The sequence below is a fragment of the Dendrobates tinctorius genome, unplaced genomic scaffold, assembly GCF_039654945.1.
Source record: "Dendrobates tinctorius isolate UK_male_01 unplaced genomic scaffold, ASM3965494v1 ptg000115l, whole genome shotgun sequence".
NCBI classification, from domain to species: domain Eukaryota; kingdom Metazoa; phylum Chordata; class Amphibia; order Anura; family Dendrobatidae; genus Dendrobates; species Dendrobates tinctorius.
In genome coordinates, this window is record NW_027361783.1 from 7,371,917 (window position 1) to 7,391,452 (window position 19,536).

At 41.3% G+C, this 19,536-nt stretch overlaps 1 long non-coding RNA gene across 1 annotated transcript in view; it reads left to right on the top strand.

Annotated features, from left to right (window-relative positions):
• LOC141101137 (uncharacterized) overlaps nucleotides 1-17,179 on the top strand; it is a 120,866-nt gene extending 103,687 nt beyond the window's left edge. The window contains exon 3 of the long non-coding RNA XR_012234897.1: nucleotides 14,958-17,179. This is a non-coding gene — a long non-coding RNA (uncharacterized lncRNA). The remainder of the gene's footprint in view (nucleotides 1-14,957) is intronic.
• The last annotated feature ends 2,357 nt before the right edge of the window (nucleotides 17,180-19,536 follow it).

Here is a 19,536-nt window from a genome sequence, read left to right on the forward strand (position 1 = left end):
TGCCAATTCCTGAGAGACCATGGACTCATTTGTCCATGGATTTCATCACCAACCTTCCCCCCTCCAAGGGTAATACCATCGTTTGGGTTGTGGTGGACAGGTTTAGTAAGCAGGCACATTTTGTACCTTTGGCAGCTCTACCTAATGTGGAAACGTTGTCCAGATTGATCGTTGAGCATGTGGTGCGGTTGCATGGGGTACCCTTGAATGTGGTGTCTGATAGAGGAGTGCAATTTGTTTCCAGATTTTGGAGGGCTTTTTGCAAGAGGTTGGGTATTGGTCTGTCCTTTTCTTCCACTTATCATCCTGAGGCTAATGGGCAGACCAAGCGGACCAATCAATCTCTGGAGCAAATTTTGCGTTGCTTGACCTCAGCCCGCCAAGATGATTGCTGTTCTGTGTTACCGTTGGCCGAGTTTGCATTTAACAACCGCATTAACCAGTCTACGGGTACATCTCACTTTTTCTGTAAATATGGGTTTCATCCTCATTGTGGAGAATTTTCCCATTTGAATTCTGGGTGTCCTGGGGCCCAAGTTTATAGGTCCCTATGTAATTACCGAAGCAGTTAACCCGGTGGTTTTTCGGTTGCAGCTCCCGCCATCTCTGCGGATCCCAAATGTTTTCCATAAGGCCCTTTTGAAACCTGTGAGGTCCGGTGGGGAGGGATCATCAGCTTCCCCACCACCGGTTTTGGTAGACGGGCAGTCGGAGTACGAGGTGGAACGAATCGTCGACTCTAGGTTGGTCCGTCGTGCCCTTCAATATCTGGTACATTGGAAAGGCTACGGTCCTGAAGAACGGTCGTGGGTTCCTGCTCGATCGGTCCATACGGATCGGTTGGTCCGGGCCTTTCATGCCAAGTACCCTGAGAGACCTGGGGGTCCGGTGGCCCCCCATTGAGAGGAGGGTACTGTCATGATCCAGGACGGGGTTTCGCTTTGGACCGTCCTGATCAGACTGAGGGTTAATTGTTCCGCCTCTCTCTGGCAGAGGGCAGCTATTTAATGCTCACTGGACCTAGGTCCGGTGTCAGTTATACTCCTGCCCTCGGCTGAGTTAGTTGACCTTGTGTGTACGTGTGCCTTGTGCCTGATATCTTGCTTGCTTGGTTTTGATCCGGTTCTGTCCCTGTTACGAGTTCTGCCTGCCCCTCTTGTACTGCACTAAATCTCGTGTGACTCTCTTCTTGTGACCCGACTTTTCTGCTCGTCCCCTTGGTACCACGTCGCCCTCTTGTGTATGACCTTTGGCTTTGTCTGACTACCCATCTGTTTGTCCCTCCTGTGCCTCGTTTGCCCGTACTGTTGTGGCCTCCATTTTGCCTGACTCTGAGTTGGTGTATGGTGTCCTGTCATATCTGAAAGCAGGACTCTAAGCCCTGCCGCCTTGCAGTCACCTGACCATAGGTCCTGTGCCAGCTTGCTAACTTCAGTGTCCGCAGGTCCTGTGCCTCTTTACTTTCCGGCGCTGACTGGACCCTGACACTAATAGTTTGAAGCACGCATTGTCACCTCTGTTGACCTACTCCACAGGTATCTTTTAGCACTGTTTCTGTACTCAGGACACGCGCACTGGCTCTGTGAGCAAGTGTAGTGTGGTGTCTCTGACAATGGGAGTCCTTCATGTGTGTTTTTTTTTTTTTTTTTTTTAGCAAACCCTATGCAGGCTTTCATATGTCTTGCACTCAGGAAAGGCTTCTGTAGGACCACTCTGCCATAAAAGCCCGACTGGTGGATGGCTGCAGTTATAGTTGATTTTGAGGGACTTTCTACCATCTCCCTACTGCATTGTATAGCTCAGCCACAGTGATCTTGGGGTTCTTCTTTACCTCTCTTACCAAGGCTCATCTCCCACAATTGTTCAGTTTGGCTGGACGGCCAGGTCTAGGAAGATTTCTGGTGGTCCCAAACTTCTTCCATTTAAGGATTATGGAGGCCACTGTGTTCTTAGGGACCTTGATTATTCTTAGAAACCTTAAATAATGCAGAAATTCTTTTGTAACCTTAGCCAGATCTGTGCCTTGCCACAATTCTGTCTCTGAGCTCTTTGGCCAGTTCCTTTGACCTCATGATTCTCATTTGGTCTGACATGCCCTGTGAGCTGTGAGGTCTTACATAGACAGGTGTGTGCCTTTACAAATCAAGTCCTATGAGTTTAATTAAACACAGCTGAACTCCAATGAAGGAGAAGAACATCTCAAGGAGGATCACAAGGAAATTGACAGCATGTGACTTAAATATGAGTGTCTGAGCAAAGGGTCTGAATACTTATGACCATGTGTTATTTCAGTTTCTTTTTTAATAAATTTGCAAACATTTCTGTTTTTTCAGTCAGGATGGGGTGCAGAGTATATATTAATGAGAAAAAAATGAACTTTTTTGAATTTACCAGATGGCTGCAATTAAACAAAAAGTGAAAAAATTAAAGGGGTCTGAATACTTTCCATACCCACTGGATCTGGAATTTGCAAAGGAATTTGATACTATACCACATAACAGCCTTGTACTGAAGGTACAAAAGCAAGGACTGGGGGAAACTATATGCAGATGGGTAAAGAATTGGCTAAATGAAATGAAACTAAGAATTGTCATACATGGCACGTTCTATAAATAGGATATAATCTGCAGTGGGGAGCGCAGGGATCTGTGCTTGGACCGATTCTTTTTAACCTCTTTTTTAATGACATAGTGAATGGGATTGAGAGTAAAGTGTTTATCTTTGCTGATGACACCAAACTATGTAGGATACTGAAATCTGACCTTGACTTTACAATATTGCAAAACGATCTAGATAAGATGTCTGAATGGGGAAAAAAACACTTGGCAAATGAGGTTTAATGTAAATAAATGTAGGGTAATGCACCTAGGACAGAGAAATCCTATAGCTGAAAATCCATTAAATGGGAGTATACTTTAATACACATAACACTGTGCATTATAGTCATATTAGTGACAAAATGTACAATTGGTGGAGAAAGGTTGAACTTATGATGGACCTAGGTCTTTTTTCAACCTATATACTGTAGCTATGTAACTATGTAGCTTTTCAAAGCCAGGCCTTATCCACCAAATTGTGGTGTAGTAGCTTTATTGTAGAATTTGCGAGATCCTCACACTTGCCTATTTTTTTATTCACTTTCTGTGTAAAATATCCTTTCTCCTTACATGTGCTGTTACGTTATGAGGAATTTCACTTACTCCACCTGGTTTTATAGTTTTATACATTATATCTATAATATAACGCTGGGAGCGTCAATCTGTCCAAAGCCTTTATAGACTTTGGCGCAGTCTGGCTCCAGACAGATAAGGCACCCAGCGTATGGCGCCGGAGATGGCGGTACGCGTAGACACTGAATGCATACTGCGATCTCCGGCGCCATACTTTCATACTTATCTGACTGGGAGGAGCATTGTCGCAGTGCTTTTCTTCTTGCCGGAGACCGGGGCAGGAGGGCGGCATGAGAATCTTGCATGCGCATAGTGCTATCCGGCGCCATTTTACTGAGGACACATTTGCAGTGTGTCTTCAGCAATATGGCGCCGGACAGCGCGGTATGGGCATGCGCGTACTCCGGTGCCGTACTCCTTCCCTGGCCTCTGGCAGAACAGGACGGCGCTGGAGCACAGGGAAGAAAGTTGAGTATAAATGTTTGCAGATTTTGCACATCTTTAAATGATAAATATTTTTATTTTGTCTCTAAAGGGAGCTTTAGGCCACGATCACATGTTCAGTATTTGGTCAGTATTTTACAACAGTATTTGTAAGACAAAACCAGAAGTCGAACAATCATAGGAAAAGTATGACAGAAACACGTCACCACTTCTGTATTTATCACCCACTCCTGGTATTGTATTACAAATACTGATGTAAAAAACTCACCAAATACTGAAAGTGTGAACATGGGCTCAGATAGTGTATGTAAATGATAAATTGTAGTCACTGAGTATAACATGTAAGCACAAATCCTAAAATGCCTTACAGTAATCAGTCCCAAAAGCTTTAACATTTAGAAAAAACAAACATATGGAGTTTGTAGACTGCATTTATACCATATTGCAAAATTTGGCAACTTTTACACTCTTAAAATCCCATGTGCTTCCTATATTGATTGCCTCTATTACTATACTAGCAACATGGTTTGAATTTACTGCAGCAGATACAGAATTCTTGACTCTTGTCCTCCTCACCTATTCTTGACCTAGAGAAGTTTTCCAGAGATTTATGCAACAAGGGAAATTCCTGCTATATATACCTGGTATCATTTGGCACCTTGCAGTAAGATATGCACACTCCTTTAGAAATCCCATTATTTCGCATACATTCCTGTTAGCAATTATTCTCTTTAGCTTTTCACTGCTTGAATAATTCTCCATTTAAAATCCACATTATAATTAATTGCTTGCACTCTCTAATCGCATGTTTTCACTCTGTAGTGAAAATTGTATCCATACAATGACATTATTTGACAAGAAAGCACAGTATAAGTGCATGTATCATTAGTAACAACAATGAAAGCCAAATGTCATCATCGCTGTGGCACCCCAAGTGAAGGCTCAGCGATAATAACCATGACTTTCTTACTTATTTCTTTCTTAAGTTTTTTATTTTAGAGATATAAAGTTATTAGCATAGGCAGAGACATGAACCCAGTCACAAAAGCTTTGTAAAGTGAGCATGATAAGCACTATTACGTTTTTGATTAATAATTTAAATAATTTAATTATTTCTTGTTTATTTATTTTACAGGAAATAAAAGAGAGTATACAGACATTACAGCATGGGATCACAGCTGATTCTTTCTGTGATGGAAAACTTTTGCTTCTTGTTTTTAAAGGTGTTTTACGTGACGGTAAGAATCAGCTGTGATCCCATGCTGTCCTGTCTGTATACTCTTTGGCTTCCCCCCTGCCCTGCACATTTATAAGATTATCAGAGCACAAGAAATTTTTTATTAACAAATGCAATTGTAGAAATTATGATTATTCCAAGATCTGATGATTAAAATTGAGCTTGTTTGGGGGGAAACTCCTTTAACCCCTTTACCCCCAAGGGTGGTTTGCATGTAAATGATAAATTGTAGTCACTGAGTATAACATGTAAGCACAAATCAGAGAGCAGGCCAGGCCAATTTTTACAATTCTGACCACTGTCCCTTTATGAGGTAATAACTCTGGAATGCTTCCATGGATCCCGGTGATTCTGACATTGGTTTCTCATGACATATTGTACTTCAGGATAGTGGTAAAATTTATTTAATATGACTTGCGTTTATTTGTGAAAACAACGGAAATTTGGTGAAAAATTTGAAAATGTTGCAATTTTCCAACTTTGAAATTTCATGACCTTAAATCACAGAGATATGTTACATAAAATACTTACTAAGTAACATTTCCCACATGTTTACTTTACATCAGCACAATTTTGGATCCATTTTTTTTGTTTTGAAGTTATAAGGGTTAAAAGTTGACCAGTGATTTCTCATTTTTACAACACCATTTTTTTAGGGACCACATCACATTTGAAGTCACTTTGAAGTGTCAATATGATAGAAAATACCCAAGAGTGACACCATTCTAAAAACTGCACCCCTGAAGGTGCTCAAAACCACATTCAAGAAGTTTATTAACCCTTCAGGTGCTTCACAGGAATTTTTGGAATGTTTTAAAAAATGAACATTTATTTTTTTTCACAAAAAAATTACTTCAGATCCAATTTTTTATTTTACCAAGGGTAACAGGAGAAATTGGACCCTAAAAGTTGTTGTACAATTTGTCCTGAGTACACTGATACCCAATATATGCAGGTATTGGGCGCATAGTAGAGCTCAGAAGGGAAGGTGTGCCGTTTGACTTTTCAATGCAAAATTGGCTGGAATTGATATCGGACACCATGTTGCGTTTGCAGAGCCCCTGATGTGCCTAAACAGTGGAAACCCCCCACAAGTAACACCATTTTGGAAACTGGACCCCCTAAGGAACTTATCAAGATGTGTGGTGAGCACTTTGAACCCCCAAGTGCTTCACAGAAATTTATAACGTAGAGCTGTAAAAATGAAAAATTATATTTTTTTCACTAAAATTATCTTTTCTCCCCAATGTTTTTTCCCAAGCATAACAGGAGAAATTAGACCCTAAAAGTTGTTGTGCAATTTGTCCTGAGTGCGCTGATACCCAATATGTGGGGGTAAACCACTGTTTGAGCGCATGGCAGAGATTGGAAGGGAAGGAGTGCTGTTTTACTTTTTTGCGATCACATCAGAGGAGAAATTAAATAGAAAATAAGACTTTTTTTGCTGTCGCCATTATACCGTTAATAACGGTGATTGCAACTTCGGGGTCGGTAAAACCCGACCCGAATCATGTTCTCTGGCATCTCAGCTACCCTCGGCAGCTGAAACCCCAGAGAAATTCTGATGCTGAGGAGTGCTATAACCTTAAACCTCAGCTCGGTTAAAATGCAGCGCTGTGGTTTAAGTGCCCTTAACCCCCGTCGTTAAAAAGCGTATTGGCGGTCGTTTATATCTTTTTTATGTTTTGGCGCTTTTATATAATAAAAACAATTTTACAGAAAAAATATTTGTTTTTGCATCACTTTATTCTGACAGTTATAACTTTTATTTTTTGGCTGATGACACTGTATGGCGGCTCGTTTTTTGTGTGACAAGATGACGTCTTTTTGATCGCGTGTTATTCCACTTTTTGCTTCAGTGGTATGATGATAAAGCATTGTTTTTTGCCTTGTTTTTTTATGGTGTTCACTAAAGGGGTTAGCTAGTGTAACAGTTTTATAGGTCGGGTCATTACAGATGTGGTGATACCAAATATGTGTACTTGTATTGTTTAGATTCTTTTTTCATTCAAATATTTATTTAGTGATATAATAAATATTGATTTTTTATTATTATTTTTTTAAAACATTTTTACAATTATTTTAAAACATTTTTTTACTTTATTCTAACTTTTACACTTAGTCCCACTATGGGACAATCGTGTTTTGCAGTCTGATCACTTCTATAGCATGCAGATGAAGCAGCATCTGCATGCTATAGAAGCTGTCAGCACTGCACTTTCTGCATACTGACCTGAGAGACTTCCTGATCATGCATTTCGCATGACCGGGAAGTTTCTCTGCTCTGGTAACCCGGATGTCGTCACGACGGCATTGGGTTACCATGACAGCGATCGGGCCCCCGCGTCACAAGCAGGGTCTCCGATCCAAAGACAGGGGGGCTATCAGCCCTCTGCCTGCTCCCGGAATGCTGCGATCGTGTTTGATCACAGTATTCTGGGGTTAAAGTGCCGGTAGCGGCCTGTGATCGCTCCTGACACCTAGTGATGCGTGTCAGCTGTGAGAATCAGCTGACACCCGGCCGTGATCGGCCACCCACTACCCTGTACCTATATGTCATGGACGTGCCGGAGTTCCCTACCAATGACATATGGGTACATCATAGCGATCATGCCTGACACAGGAGCTGTTCCTGTGCGATCGCCGTTGGGAGCTTGGCTTACATGATAGCTATACTCTGGCTGTCACAGCCAACAGTGGTGCCCGCACTGCCCTGACTGTTGAACTACCTAAATACATCTGGAAGGACCTGATCTATGAAACTGTCACATTAGTTAACCCCTTCAGTGAACATTGTAAAAAAAATAATTAAAACTTGGAAGAAAAATATGCTTCTTCATCATACTGCCAAAAAAAGGAATAAAATGTATTCCAAAAGACAAATGTGAATAAAAATGGTATCCCTGAAAGTGTCATCTTGTCCCTCAAAAACACAAGCCACCATACAGCTCAGTCAGCTGAAAAATAGAAAAGCTATACCTCTCAGAATACAGCGATGCAAAAACAATTATTTTTTCTGTAAAATAGATTTTATTGTGTAAAATTGGCAAAACTTAAAAAAATTATATAAATATGGTATTGCTGTAATAGTACAGTACTGACCCGAAGAATAAAGATATCCCTTTTACCACACTGTGAACGGTCTTAAAAAATCAATGCACTTCTGACCTTCCTGAAAAACCTCAGCCCATCTTGCCCAAACACATCGCACAAAAAAACTTCTTACAATTCCAATAACTACTTGCTCTTTATCTTCCTACTTCTGCTGATCTCAGGGGACAACTTCCCCCACCCTACCCCGGTCCACCATCCCCTAACCTCAACCTCTACCCTACCTCACATCTAAACCTTACTAACCTTATTAATATTAGCTGCACTCCCTCATCTCCTTTTAATTGTGCACTCTGGAATCCACAGTCTGTATGAAACAAACTTCCTTTCCTGTACAATTACTTTCTGAACAACTCTCTTGATCTGTTGGCTCTCAGTGAAACCTGGATTCAGGATTCTGACACTGTCTTCCCTGCTTCCTTTTCCCATGGTGGCTTACAATTCTCCCATTCCCAGAGACCCATAAACAGACTTGGTGGTGGAGACAGCATACTCCTGTCCCCACAATGCACTTTACAGGTCATGCCCCCAGTTCCATCACTCTCATTCCCTTCTTTTAAGGTCCACACCATCAGGCTCTTCCGTCCCCTCTCCCTCAGAGTAGCGGTCATATATCGGCCCCCAGGCTCACCCACTCACTTCCTTGACCATTTCTCGGACTGGCTGCAGCACTTCATGTCCTCAGAACTACCAACCCTTATCCTGGGAGACTTCAACATTCCCATTAACAGCCCCACTTCCACATCTGCATCCCAACTTCTATCACTAACCACTTCTCTCGGCCTCTCACAGCTCTGAACCTCCGAGACACACAAAGATGGTAACACCCTTGACCTGGTCTTTGTCCGGCTCTGTTCAATCTCCTACCTAGATAACTTACCTCTCCCTCTCTCTGACCACAACATTTTCAAATTCACGCTCACAAATCCTCGCCCACCCCAGCACACTCCTATCTACCACTCATTCAGAAATCTACAAACCATTAACCTTCATACACTTTCAGACTTCCTACACTCATCACTGTCCCTAATCTCCTCTTTTTCCTGTCCTGATCTGGCTGTACATCACTACAATGACACTCAGAAGCAACCTTGACCAAGTAGCGCCCCTCACCTTCAAAACCTCCAAGCACAGAGTAAAACAGCCCTGGCTCACATCACAAACTCTATTTCCTCAGCGATGCTCTAGGAGTGCTGAACTCTTATGGAGGAAAACTCGCACACCAGAAGACTTCATCCAGTTCAAAATTATGTTAAGAACCTATAACTCTGCCATTCACCTCGCCAAACAGACCTACTACACAACCCTGATCTCCTCACTATCCAACAACCCCGATCTCCTCACTATCCAACAACCCCAAGAAACTTTTTGACACCTTACACTCTCTCCTCAGGCCGAAAGCACAAGCCCCTATCACAGACATTTGTGCTGATGACCTGGCCTTCCACTTTATAAAGTAGATAATATCCATCAGGAAATCCTCTCCCAGCCACCAGGTGCTGTGCCTCCCATACCTCCCTGCATTTTCCCTGGCTCACTCTCCTTATTTGATCCCATCACAGAAGAAGAAGTCTCCTCTGTTCTTCTCGTCTGACTACATGCATTACTGAAATATCATAGTAGAAAAAGACAGCAGGATGGCACTCACCGTTCACTTCAACAGGCATTGTGCACGAAACGGCTGTCGTCCGTCTTTTTGCATTTCTCCCGTGCCATTGCCTATGCTTTATTAATATGAAATAAAGTGAATCATTTCAAGAGAACGGTGAGTGCCATCCTGCTGTCTTTTTCTACTATGATATTTCATGTTTTTTCTTCACATGGATAGAGCACCGTTCAGCAAGGGTTACAGGTGTCACACTGATAGCCGTTATAAGTGACTTCGCGGGTATTTCTTTCTCAGGGACAGTGCCGGATGTTTCTTTTTTCTTTGACTGACTATTGTTGAACATGCATTACTGACCCCATTCTTTCACATCTCTTCCAGTCTCTCTCTCCAGTCGTCACTACTAACCTTGCTACAATCTTTAATCTCTCCCTCTCCTGGGGCATTTTCCCATCCTCCTTCAAACACTCTATCAATACTTCATTATTAAAGGATCCCGCTCTCGACCTATCCTGTACAAATAACTACAGACCAGTCTCCAATCTCCCCTTCATCTCTAAACTCTTTGAGCACCTTGTCTAATCCCGCCTTACCTGATACCTCTCCACTCGTTCACTCCTAGACTCTTCACAGTCCGGCTTCCGCCCCCTACATTCGACAGAAACTGCACTCAAAGTGACCAATGACCTTCTGACAGCAAAATGTAACGGTGACCACTCTCTGCTCATTCGTCTCGACCTTTCTGCAGCTTTAAACACTGTTGACCACCATCTCCTATTCTCTAGGCTCCAGTCACTAGGCATTAAGGACACTGCCCTCTCCTGGTTCTCTTCCTAACTCTCTGAATGCCCCTTCAGTGTTTTGTTTGCTGGCTCCACTTCATCTTCTCTTCCTCTCACTGTTGGGGTTCCTCAGGGCTCAGCCCTTGGCCCCCTTCTCTTCTCTCTCTACACGGCCTCAATAGGACAGACCATCAGCAGATTTGGTTTTAAGTACCATCTTTTTTCTGATGACATACAACTATACACATCATCCCCTGACCTTACCCCAGCTGTACTGTACTATAGAACGCCAGTGACTGTCCGCAGTCTCCAACATCATGTCCGCCCTCTATCTGAAACTCAACCTCTCCAAAAACAGAACTTTTGCTCCCGCAGTCTACTAACCTCTCTAAATCTGACATTTCCCTCTCCATGCGTGGCACCATAACAACACCCCGGCACACTGTCTGGGTGTTATGTTTGACACCAATCTCTTTCACCTCCCATATACAATCTTTTGCCGGCTCGTGCTGCTTACACCGAAAGAACATTTCTAGAATTCGCCCTTTTCTCACCATGGAGACAACAGAAACCCTCACTGTTACCGTGACCACTCCCGCCTGGACTACTGCAATGCTCTATTAATTAGCCTCCTCCTCACTCGACTTTGCCCTCTCCAGTCCATCCTTAATGCAGCAGCCAGGGTCATCCATCTGGCTAATTGGTACTCAGACGTGTCCGCTCTTTGCCATTCGTTACACTGGCTGCCCATTCATTACAGGATCCAATTCAAAATACTTGTTCTCACCCACAAAGCTCTCCACAGTGCGGCACCCACTTACATCTCCTCCCTCATTTCTGTCTATTGGCCTAGCCAATCGCTGTGCTCTGCAAATGACTTTTGACTAACCACTGCACTAATCGGTACCTCCCACTCCCGACTCCAAAACTTCTCCTGTGCTGTGCCAATCCTCTGGAATGCTCTACCCCAAGAAATTAGGACCATCCACAGCTTGCATAGTTTTAGGCGCTACCTCAAAACACATTTGTTCAGAGCGGCCTATCACTTTCCCTAATCAAAGTCATTTTATATGTGTGTGTGTGTAGCCCATTCACTATCTCTATCTATCCCCCACTCTCTCAAGATGGCTGGGCCATCATTGTAAATACACATCTGTACTTTGTATTTCCCCCACCAAATTGTAGATTGTAAGCGCTCAACTGCAGGGTCGTTTTATTCTGCTTTAATTATTGTATTGTTAACATTGTTACTTATGACTGTTGTGTTTGAAACTGTTAAACTGTAAAGTGCTGCGGAATATGTTGGCGCTAAATAAATAAAGATTATTATTATTATTATTAATAAAACAAAAAACAATTCCTTAATTGCTTGATTTTGTTCCTTCGAAAAATCGGAATAGAAAGCAATAAAAATATGAGGCCAAAAATGGTACCAATAAAAACGTCAACAAGTCACTCAAAAAACAAGCCCTGACCCAACTCTGCCAGCAGAAATAAATAAAAATTATGTATCTCAAAATATAGTGATGCAAAAATTTGTCTTTTAGTGTGTGCTAATAGCCAAACATATTAAAAAAACAATATAAATCTGGTATCGAGGTAATCACACTGCCCTGGATAATAGAGTAGTCTAATCAATTATACTGCTCGAGGAATGGCATAAAAAAGAAATAAAAGCAATTCTTCATCTGCTGTTGATTTGTTCATGCTATATCACAAAGATTGCAGTAAGACTCAGCTCACATTTGCTCTGCGCTGTACGCTGAGCGCTTACATTGGGGTTTCCGCGTAAATCTCTGAAATACGTGATTTGGACAGAACCTCTGGTGGAAGATTTCCATCTTTTTAAGCGTGCATAAAAGCGCAGTTGGCACCAGTTTTGTGTACTTCTGAAAAGAAGTACATGAGTGAACAGAGGCCAGACAGAGTCCAGAGTATCTCTGCAGCTTCATTACAGTGAATGGATCTGTCAGGATCTATAGGGGATTTCATCAGATTCACTTCATTTGGAGATTTAGATGGAAACACCAATGTAAGTGCTCAGCGCAGCACAAGGTAAATGTGATCCAAAATGTTCTGTAAAATGTTCCCAATAAAACACTACTACACCTGCAGATAAATTCTCAGAGGTGTGTAATTTTTTTAATGGGGTCACTTGAGGGGGAATTCTGCTCTTCTGGCTCTTAGGGGCTCTGTATATGGTGTTTGGAAACTAGGAAAATCTGTGCACCAAGAGTCAAACAGCACTCCTTCACTCCCAAGTCTCACCATGTGGCTAAAGCATACTGTACAGCCACATATATTTCAACGTTCAGTAGAAAGTGTGTGACAAATTTTGTTGCCATTTTTCCCCAATTCCCCATTTGAAAATGTAAAATCTGAGGCGAAAACAAAATTTCTGTGTAAAAATATAATCATTTTTTCTTCACAGCCCAATGCTATAAAATTCTGTGAGGCACATGTGGTGTCAACATGCTCACCTCAACCCATAGATAAATTCATAGTTAAGTGTAGTTTGTAAAATGGGATCACTTATGGAGGGTTCTCCTGGTCTGGCACATCAGGTGCTCTGTCAATGTTATACGACAAACTCAAATCATTCGAGCAAAAGCTGAACTTCAGTATGGCTCTCTTCCCCTTCTGAGCTTTGCACTGTGCCTAAAAAGTTGTTTTCAATCACATAAGGGGTGCTGATGTACTCAGGAGAAATTGCAATACAAATTGTACAATTCATTTTTTCCAATTATACCTTTTGAAAATTAGACACTTGGGCTGAAAAGAAACATTTTACTAGAAAAAAAAAGTCTGTGAATCACCAGAGGGTTAAGAAAGCTCAATACAGCCCTAAGTGAGTTCCTCAAGAGGTGTAGTTTCCAAAATTTGGTTACTTGTGAAAGTTTCTGCTATTTTGGCATGTTGGGGACTTTTCAAATGTGACATGGCATCCGCAATCTGTTCCAGCCATAATTGTGCCGAAGAATTCAACTGGCGCTCCTTTCCTTCTGAACCTTGCAGTGCACCCAAACGGTAATTTTCCAATACATATAGGGCATCAGTGTACTGAGGAGAATTTGCACAGCAAATTGTATGGTCAATTTATTTTTGTTACCCTTCTGAAAACTCAAAATTTGGGGGTGAAGCAATATTTTTGCAGGAAATATTTAGTTTTTAATTTTCATGGTTCAACATTCTAAAATTCTGGGAAGATCAAAGTACTCATGAAACATCTAGTTCATTGAGGGGTATAATTTCCAAAATGGGGTCACATATGGGGGCTTTCCAACATTTTTGTGGGCACAAATGACATTTTCATCTTTTTCTTCCACATTGCTTTAATTCATGTGAAGAGCTAATAAACATCTTAAAGGTGGGTTTGCGTCCTAGGTTATGTGTCTTCCTGCAAGACAATGACAATAAACTTTTTTTAAGAAGCACCCAGAAATGGATGGTAACAAAGTTCTGGAGAGTTCTGAAGTGACCAGCAATGAATCCGGACCTAAATGCTAATTGAACACCTGTGATTCTGGATAGGATATTCAAGATGCCGACAATTCCGCGCTCCTCCAAAATCAGGCAAGGGAATCACAGAGTACAGAAGAGTTACATACTTTATTCAGGGCTATAAAACTACGCGTTTCGTGAACATCCTGTCTACTTCCTCAGGTACATAGCCAAAGAGAACGTGGCTAGATTAGTTGAGGCTATAAGAGGGCTTGTAAGACCCCACCAAAATGATCTCCTATATCGTATGACAGATACTCTGGGGACCAGCTCTGACCAACAAATCAGATTGATCATACCCTTTAATAGCCAGTGGCATGAACTGACCAATATCATCACTAAACACTGGAAAGTCCTTAAAACTGATGCTGTTTTGAAATGTACCTATATTGCCATCTAGACCCTCAATAACCGCCAAGTGATCTAGTAGCCTCTGTGATCTATTGGTATGGAGCATCTACTCACCAGACCACAAGCGAGCTAAATCCATGAAGAAACCTATCCTGGGTTTTATCCATGCACTTTCTGCAAGGCTTGTAAAAATTTATGTAAAGAGTAAAGAATTCAGCAATTCAGATTGAAATCATGTTTATAGGATTCGACATCAACAGACTTGTGAATCAAAGGGTGTAGTCTACTATGCTCAATGTCCATGTCGAAAGATCTACATTGGCATGACCACCTGTGAGCTAAAGATTAGAACTAGAGAGCACATCAGAGAAATTGAAAAGGCCAAAACCGCACAAGGGGATGAGCCACTGAAAACCCTGCTGAAGCACTTTAGACCCTTTCACAACTGTGACTCGAGTAAGATTCACATCAGGGCAATAGATCAAATTTCTTTGGGTCCACTCCACCTGGTGGAGCCACTGGATATACCGTTTAAATACAGTGGCTCTAGCGGGTCTCAATGAAAGCTTCAGCTTTGGTTCCTTCTTATAATATGGGTATCCTTTTATCACATTTTTAGGGTTTGGGATGTTTTATAGTCTTATTTTGTCTTTAACTATGTTTTCTTTACAGAGTCTTGGTATTTTGCTTATCTCAGTGTATTGTGTGTCCTTGCCTCTTAATGATGCTAAACATGTGTCATTATTGCCCTGTAGGTTCAAAATAAGATCTTGTGACACATGACGATCATGTAAGATCCTAGGATTGTCTTGCATCTCCAATTAAGGGACTTCTTCCAAATACAGAGGTAATCCTCTGAAGCGCTTTTATCTTTTCTGTTGGAATGGACTGTATTGCACCTTTGCATAATGGACTTCCCTCTACTTTGGTGGGGACTCTTCCGACCTTTTTCTCAACAAGAATGGACTAAAGGACTTTAAAAGAACTCGGGCCCTAGCCCACTTTTTTGTGCAAGTCCCACTTTTTTTTTCACTGTAATGTAATTTTTTTGCAAGTTTGAGGCTGTGTGCACACGCTGCGGATTTTGCTGCGGTTCCGCAGCGGTTTTGGCCGCTGCGGACCCGCAGCAGAGCTGCGGTGTACAGTACAATGATTCCCTATGGGAATCAAAAACCGCAGTGCAGACGGTGCGGAATTTTCCGCGCGGATTATCTGCGGTTTTCAATCCGCAGAAAGAATTGACATGTCAATTCTTTCTGCGGATTCTCCTGCGGTTTGCCATCTCCTCCATTGAGGAGATGAAAAACCGCAGGGCAAAACCGCAGAGCAATCCGCAGGTAAAACCGCAGGTCTTTTGACCTGCGGTTTCACCTGCGGATTGTACAAAATCCGCGCGGATGAATCCGCACCTTTTCCGCAGCGTGTGCACACAGCCTGAGATGTTGGGGAGTTTTCTCCCTCCCCTTCCTTCTGTATCGTCGCCACCTTCAAATATATTTTAAGTTTAGTCCTACACAACGTCTACTTAATTTATATACATATATGGACTTCTTATTCTTTTGTAGTTTTAATTTCCTCAGTCACTAGGTCACTTGTGGTCACGTACATGGACTGTTTGCCCCTTCTTTTTTCTAATACACGGTTTTTGACTGATATATGTTTACAAAATCCCATAAACTGTGTAATTTTCACTTGTCACATTAGGCTTTGATCCTTTCAACGCTCTATATTATATACATTGTAAATCCAGTAGAATGGCACTTTAGTATGTGTTAGCATGCTCCGGGAACTTTTTCTGCCCCAACCTAAACATTTATAGTTCACAATTTCGCCTCTCTGCACCACTCTCACATTGCAGACATTCATCCTATGCCATTTCATCACCTTATTTTATTCATACCTTGTTTCCGAATTTCACCTAGTACTCACATATTAGCATATTTATTTATTATTATTTTTATCATAGTTTTGCATTGTGATATATTCTGACTTGTCTGTAAGTTCACAGCAATTTTTCACCACGATGCATCTGTCATTCCTTCATATACATTTGGTACTAACTCCATTCCTGAGGTAGTTACAGTATACCATTATATTCGATAAATTCAAACTTACGCCTCATGAGATATGTCCTTCTATTCCTCCACATGTGCGGCTTGCGTGTTGCTGATCTTCTGAGACACGGACATCAGGAGCACATTGCACATGGGCAGTCTCCTTGATGGCGGCGGTGTGCTTGCGTTCTGAGGCGGTGGATCAGATGATCCTTGTTTGCAATGGTGGCCAACTGCACATGCACCGCTAACTGAGATTTAGACACAGGATGCTGGTGCAACTGCCGTTTGATTATACATGCTCTCTTAGCGATCACATGATCGACATCATCTGATCAACACCTCCCCGAAAGGCGATTCTATGATAGGCTAATCACCTGAATATATTCTGATCCATTCCCTCCCCCAACACATGCCTCCTGAAGAATTTTGCAATGAAATGTCCGTTGGGGTGACGGGGAGATTCCAAACTTTCACATTCGCTTGTAAGTACTTTTCGTGCTTCACAAATGTCAAAACAATTGAGATTTGGTATCCATTGTGTATTGCTAGGTTAGTCGTGTTTGCAGGTTCACTTTATAGAGATTTCTTGTGTAGCTTGTTGCACGTTAAACCCTTCCAGTAGCTCTCTTCCTGCCTTCATGGTATCAGCCTGGAGTTGTGGAGACACTCTGACGCAAAAATATATCTCTTTAGCTTAAAGTCCTTTTTTTCACATCGGTCATTTGTTCATCCAATTGTCTGGATTCTAACCCAGTTACCATATTGAGACAGACCTTTTTAGTCTAATTTTACCAAGTCGAATATGAATACACTTTATGTTATTGGTTTGTTTCCCCTGCATTCAGCTTAGCAGCTTCTGTATTTTAATATTGTTTCTAACTTTACATAATTATCAATAAATAAAATGTTTTTAAGCTTTATACTTTGTGGGTGTTTAGACCTGTTTCTTCTCATGTTATATCCTATTTTTCCTCTAGCATAGCCGTACCCTCCCCATTACGGTGCAGTCGTCCCTACCGTAGAGCCTGTAGACAACAGAGAAGTTGGCCTAGTTAGCATGCTGACTATCCCAAATAACATCTTAATAATTTTGCATGTATCTAATAAACATTATTTGTAAATGAACAGATTATTGCAGCAGGGTAAATTGTTCAGATGCCTAATCCTTCCTAATTCCTGGTTCATAAAGGGCTTGAATTCAATGATTTAGGTTCCTTTGTCTAACATCTGCTAATACAAACAGATGGGTAAGATTGGGAGTGATTATGAGGTAGGCCCGCTGTTTTTGTTTGTTTGCAGAGATGTTGCAAGGAAAAAAAAAATCAGCAAATACATTTTTCCCGCGAGGACTTGTTTGTCTGCATTGAAGTCCATACACGACAGATGTTCCCACTTTGTAAACATTTTACAATAGGATAATCTGTTTTAATTCCTCAGGTATTTGCTGTAATAACATAAATCATAATGAACTGATGGCATGCATATGTGTCATGGACAATTTGTAAGGAATTCTATCTCAATTCAGCAAAAATTAATGTAAACTTTTGGAATGCTTTGCTTTTAATAAGCCATGTGCAAAATAAACTAATCCGTCCTGAAGTCAAACATGTTGTGTGTACATTTTTTCCATAGCTGAAGGTTTGGCGTAGAATATGCTAAGTTCCAGATCTTGCTCTCTATTAACCTTCTCTTTGCTTATTGTATTTTACATTGGAAAATATCCCACTGGAGATTATGGACATAATTAGAATTTATCAAATTCTAAAGCTATGTATGAGTGGATCGAAAAGGAAGAAAAAATAGAAAAGTACAGATCCTGGCCTTAGCTAAAAGATAAAATGCATGCCACAAAATTTGCCTGTGTGAATCTGGCCAAAAGGCAAATCTACACTTTCCATTTGACCTGATTCCACTATATCAGTCTCCATTTTTTTTTTAATTCATAGCGCATGGCTCCAAAAATCTAATTTATTTCTGAAGTCCATTCAAATCTGTTGGATCTTCAGCCCCTAATTAGATTATACCAACAGATCTTGTATAGTTTGATCTTACACTCATACTCATTTATACCTGTCCCATACTTCTTACCAACAGACATTCCACTGGTTAATAAAAAGCAGAGTATGGCAGCAAGACCAGTCTACTCAAGGCATAATTGTAGTCTGTTGTCATAACGATGAAGTCAGAATGTAAAGGCAATATGTCAGCAGGTTTTTGCTATGTAATCTGAGCGCAGTATGAGGTGGGGCTGAGACTGATTTCAGAGGCCGTAGCCTGGTACTGCACATCCGTCACCTATTCAAACTATTATTAATTATTAGGTAGCTGATGTGCAGTATCCATCCACAGCCAGTATTGCAACAACTAAGCTGCTGTGTAGCTCCACAAGTGAGCAGTTCTAACCACCGATGACACAGAGAACAGCTGATTTGCTGGTGTTCCAGGTGTCACAACTCTTACAATCAGATATCGATGACCTATCTCAGACCTGCACAGATGTATATATACAGCTCTGGCAAAAATTAAGAGACCACTTTCAAATGTTCAGTTTGTCTGATTTTTTCTCTTTTTATGTATATTTTTGAGTAAAATGTAAATTGTTATTTTAGTCTACAAACTTCTGACAACATATCTCCGAATTTCCAAGCAATAAATTTTGTTTGTTTTTTGTCTGACAAAGAAAAATGGTCAAAATTAAAAAAAAAAAACCAGTGCTTTCAGACCTCAAATAATGTGAAGAAAACAAGTTCATAATCATGTAGAAACAACGATACTAATGTTTTAACTCAGGAAGAGTTCTGAAATCAATATTTTGTGGAATAACCATGATTTTTAAAAACAGCTTTCATGCGTCTGGGTATGCTTGCCACCAGTCTTTCACGCTGCTTCTGGCTCAAAAATTTAAGCAGTTCTTCTTTGTTTGATGGCTTGTGACTATCCATCATCCTCTTGATTACATTCCAGAGGTTTTCAATGGGGTTCAGGTCTGGAGAATGGGCTGCACATTACAGGGTTTTGATGAGGTGGTCTCTTAATTTTTCCCAGAGTTTTATTTGAAAACTTTAGTGCTGGGACTGGGACAGAGGAACACACGTCAGCCCCTGCTCCAATGTCCAATGTCTGAAGCAGCAGTCAAGTCGGGACCAGTAAGTGCTCCATGGAGAAGCTGAAAAGTTAATATTATCGTTTTATTTTAGATGAAGGATCTGGGGAGATAGGAGGGTTGTGTTACTACTGGGGCATATAAAGTAGCAATGGGGGACATTACTGGGCAACT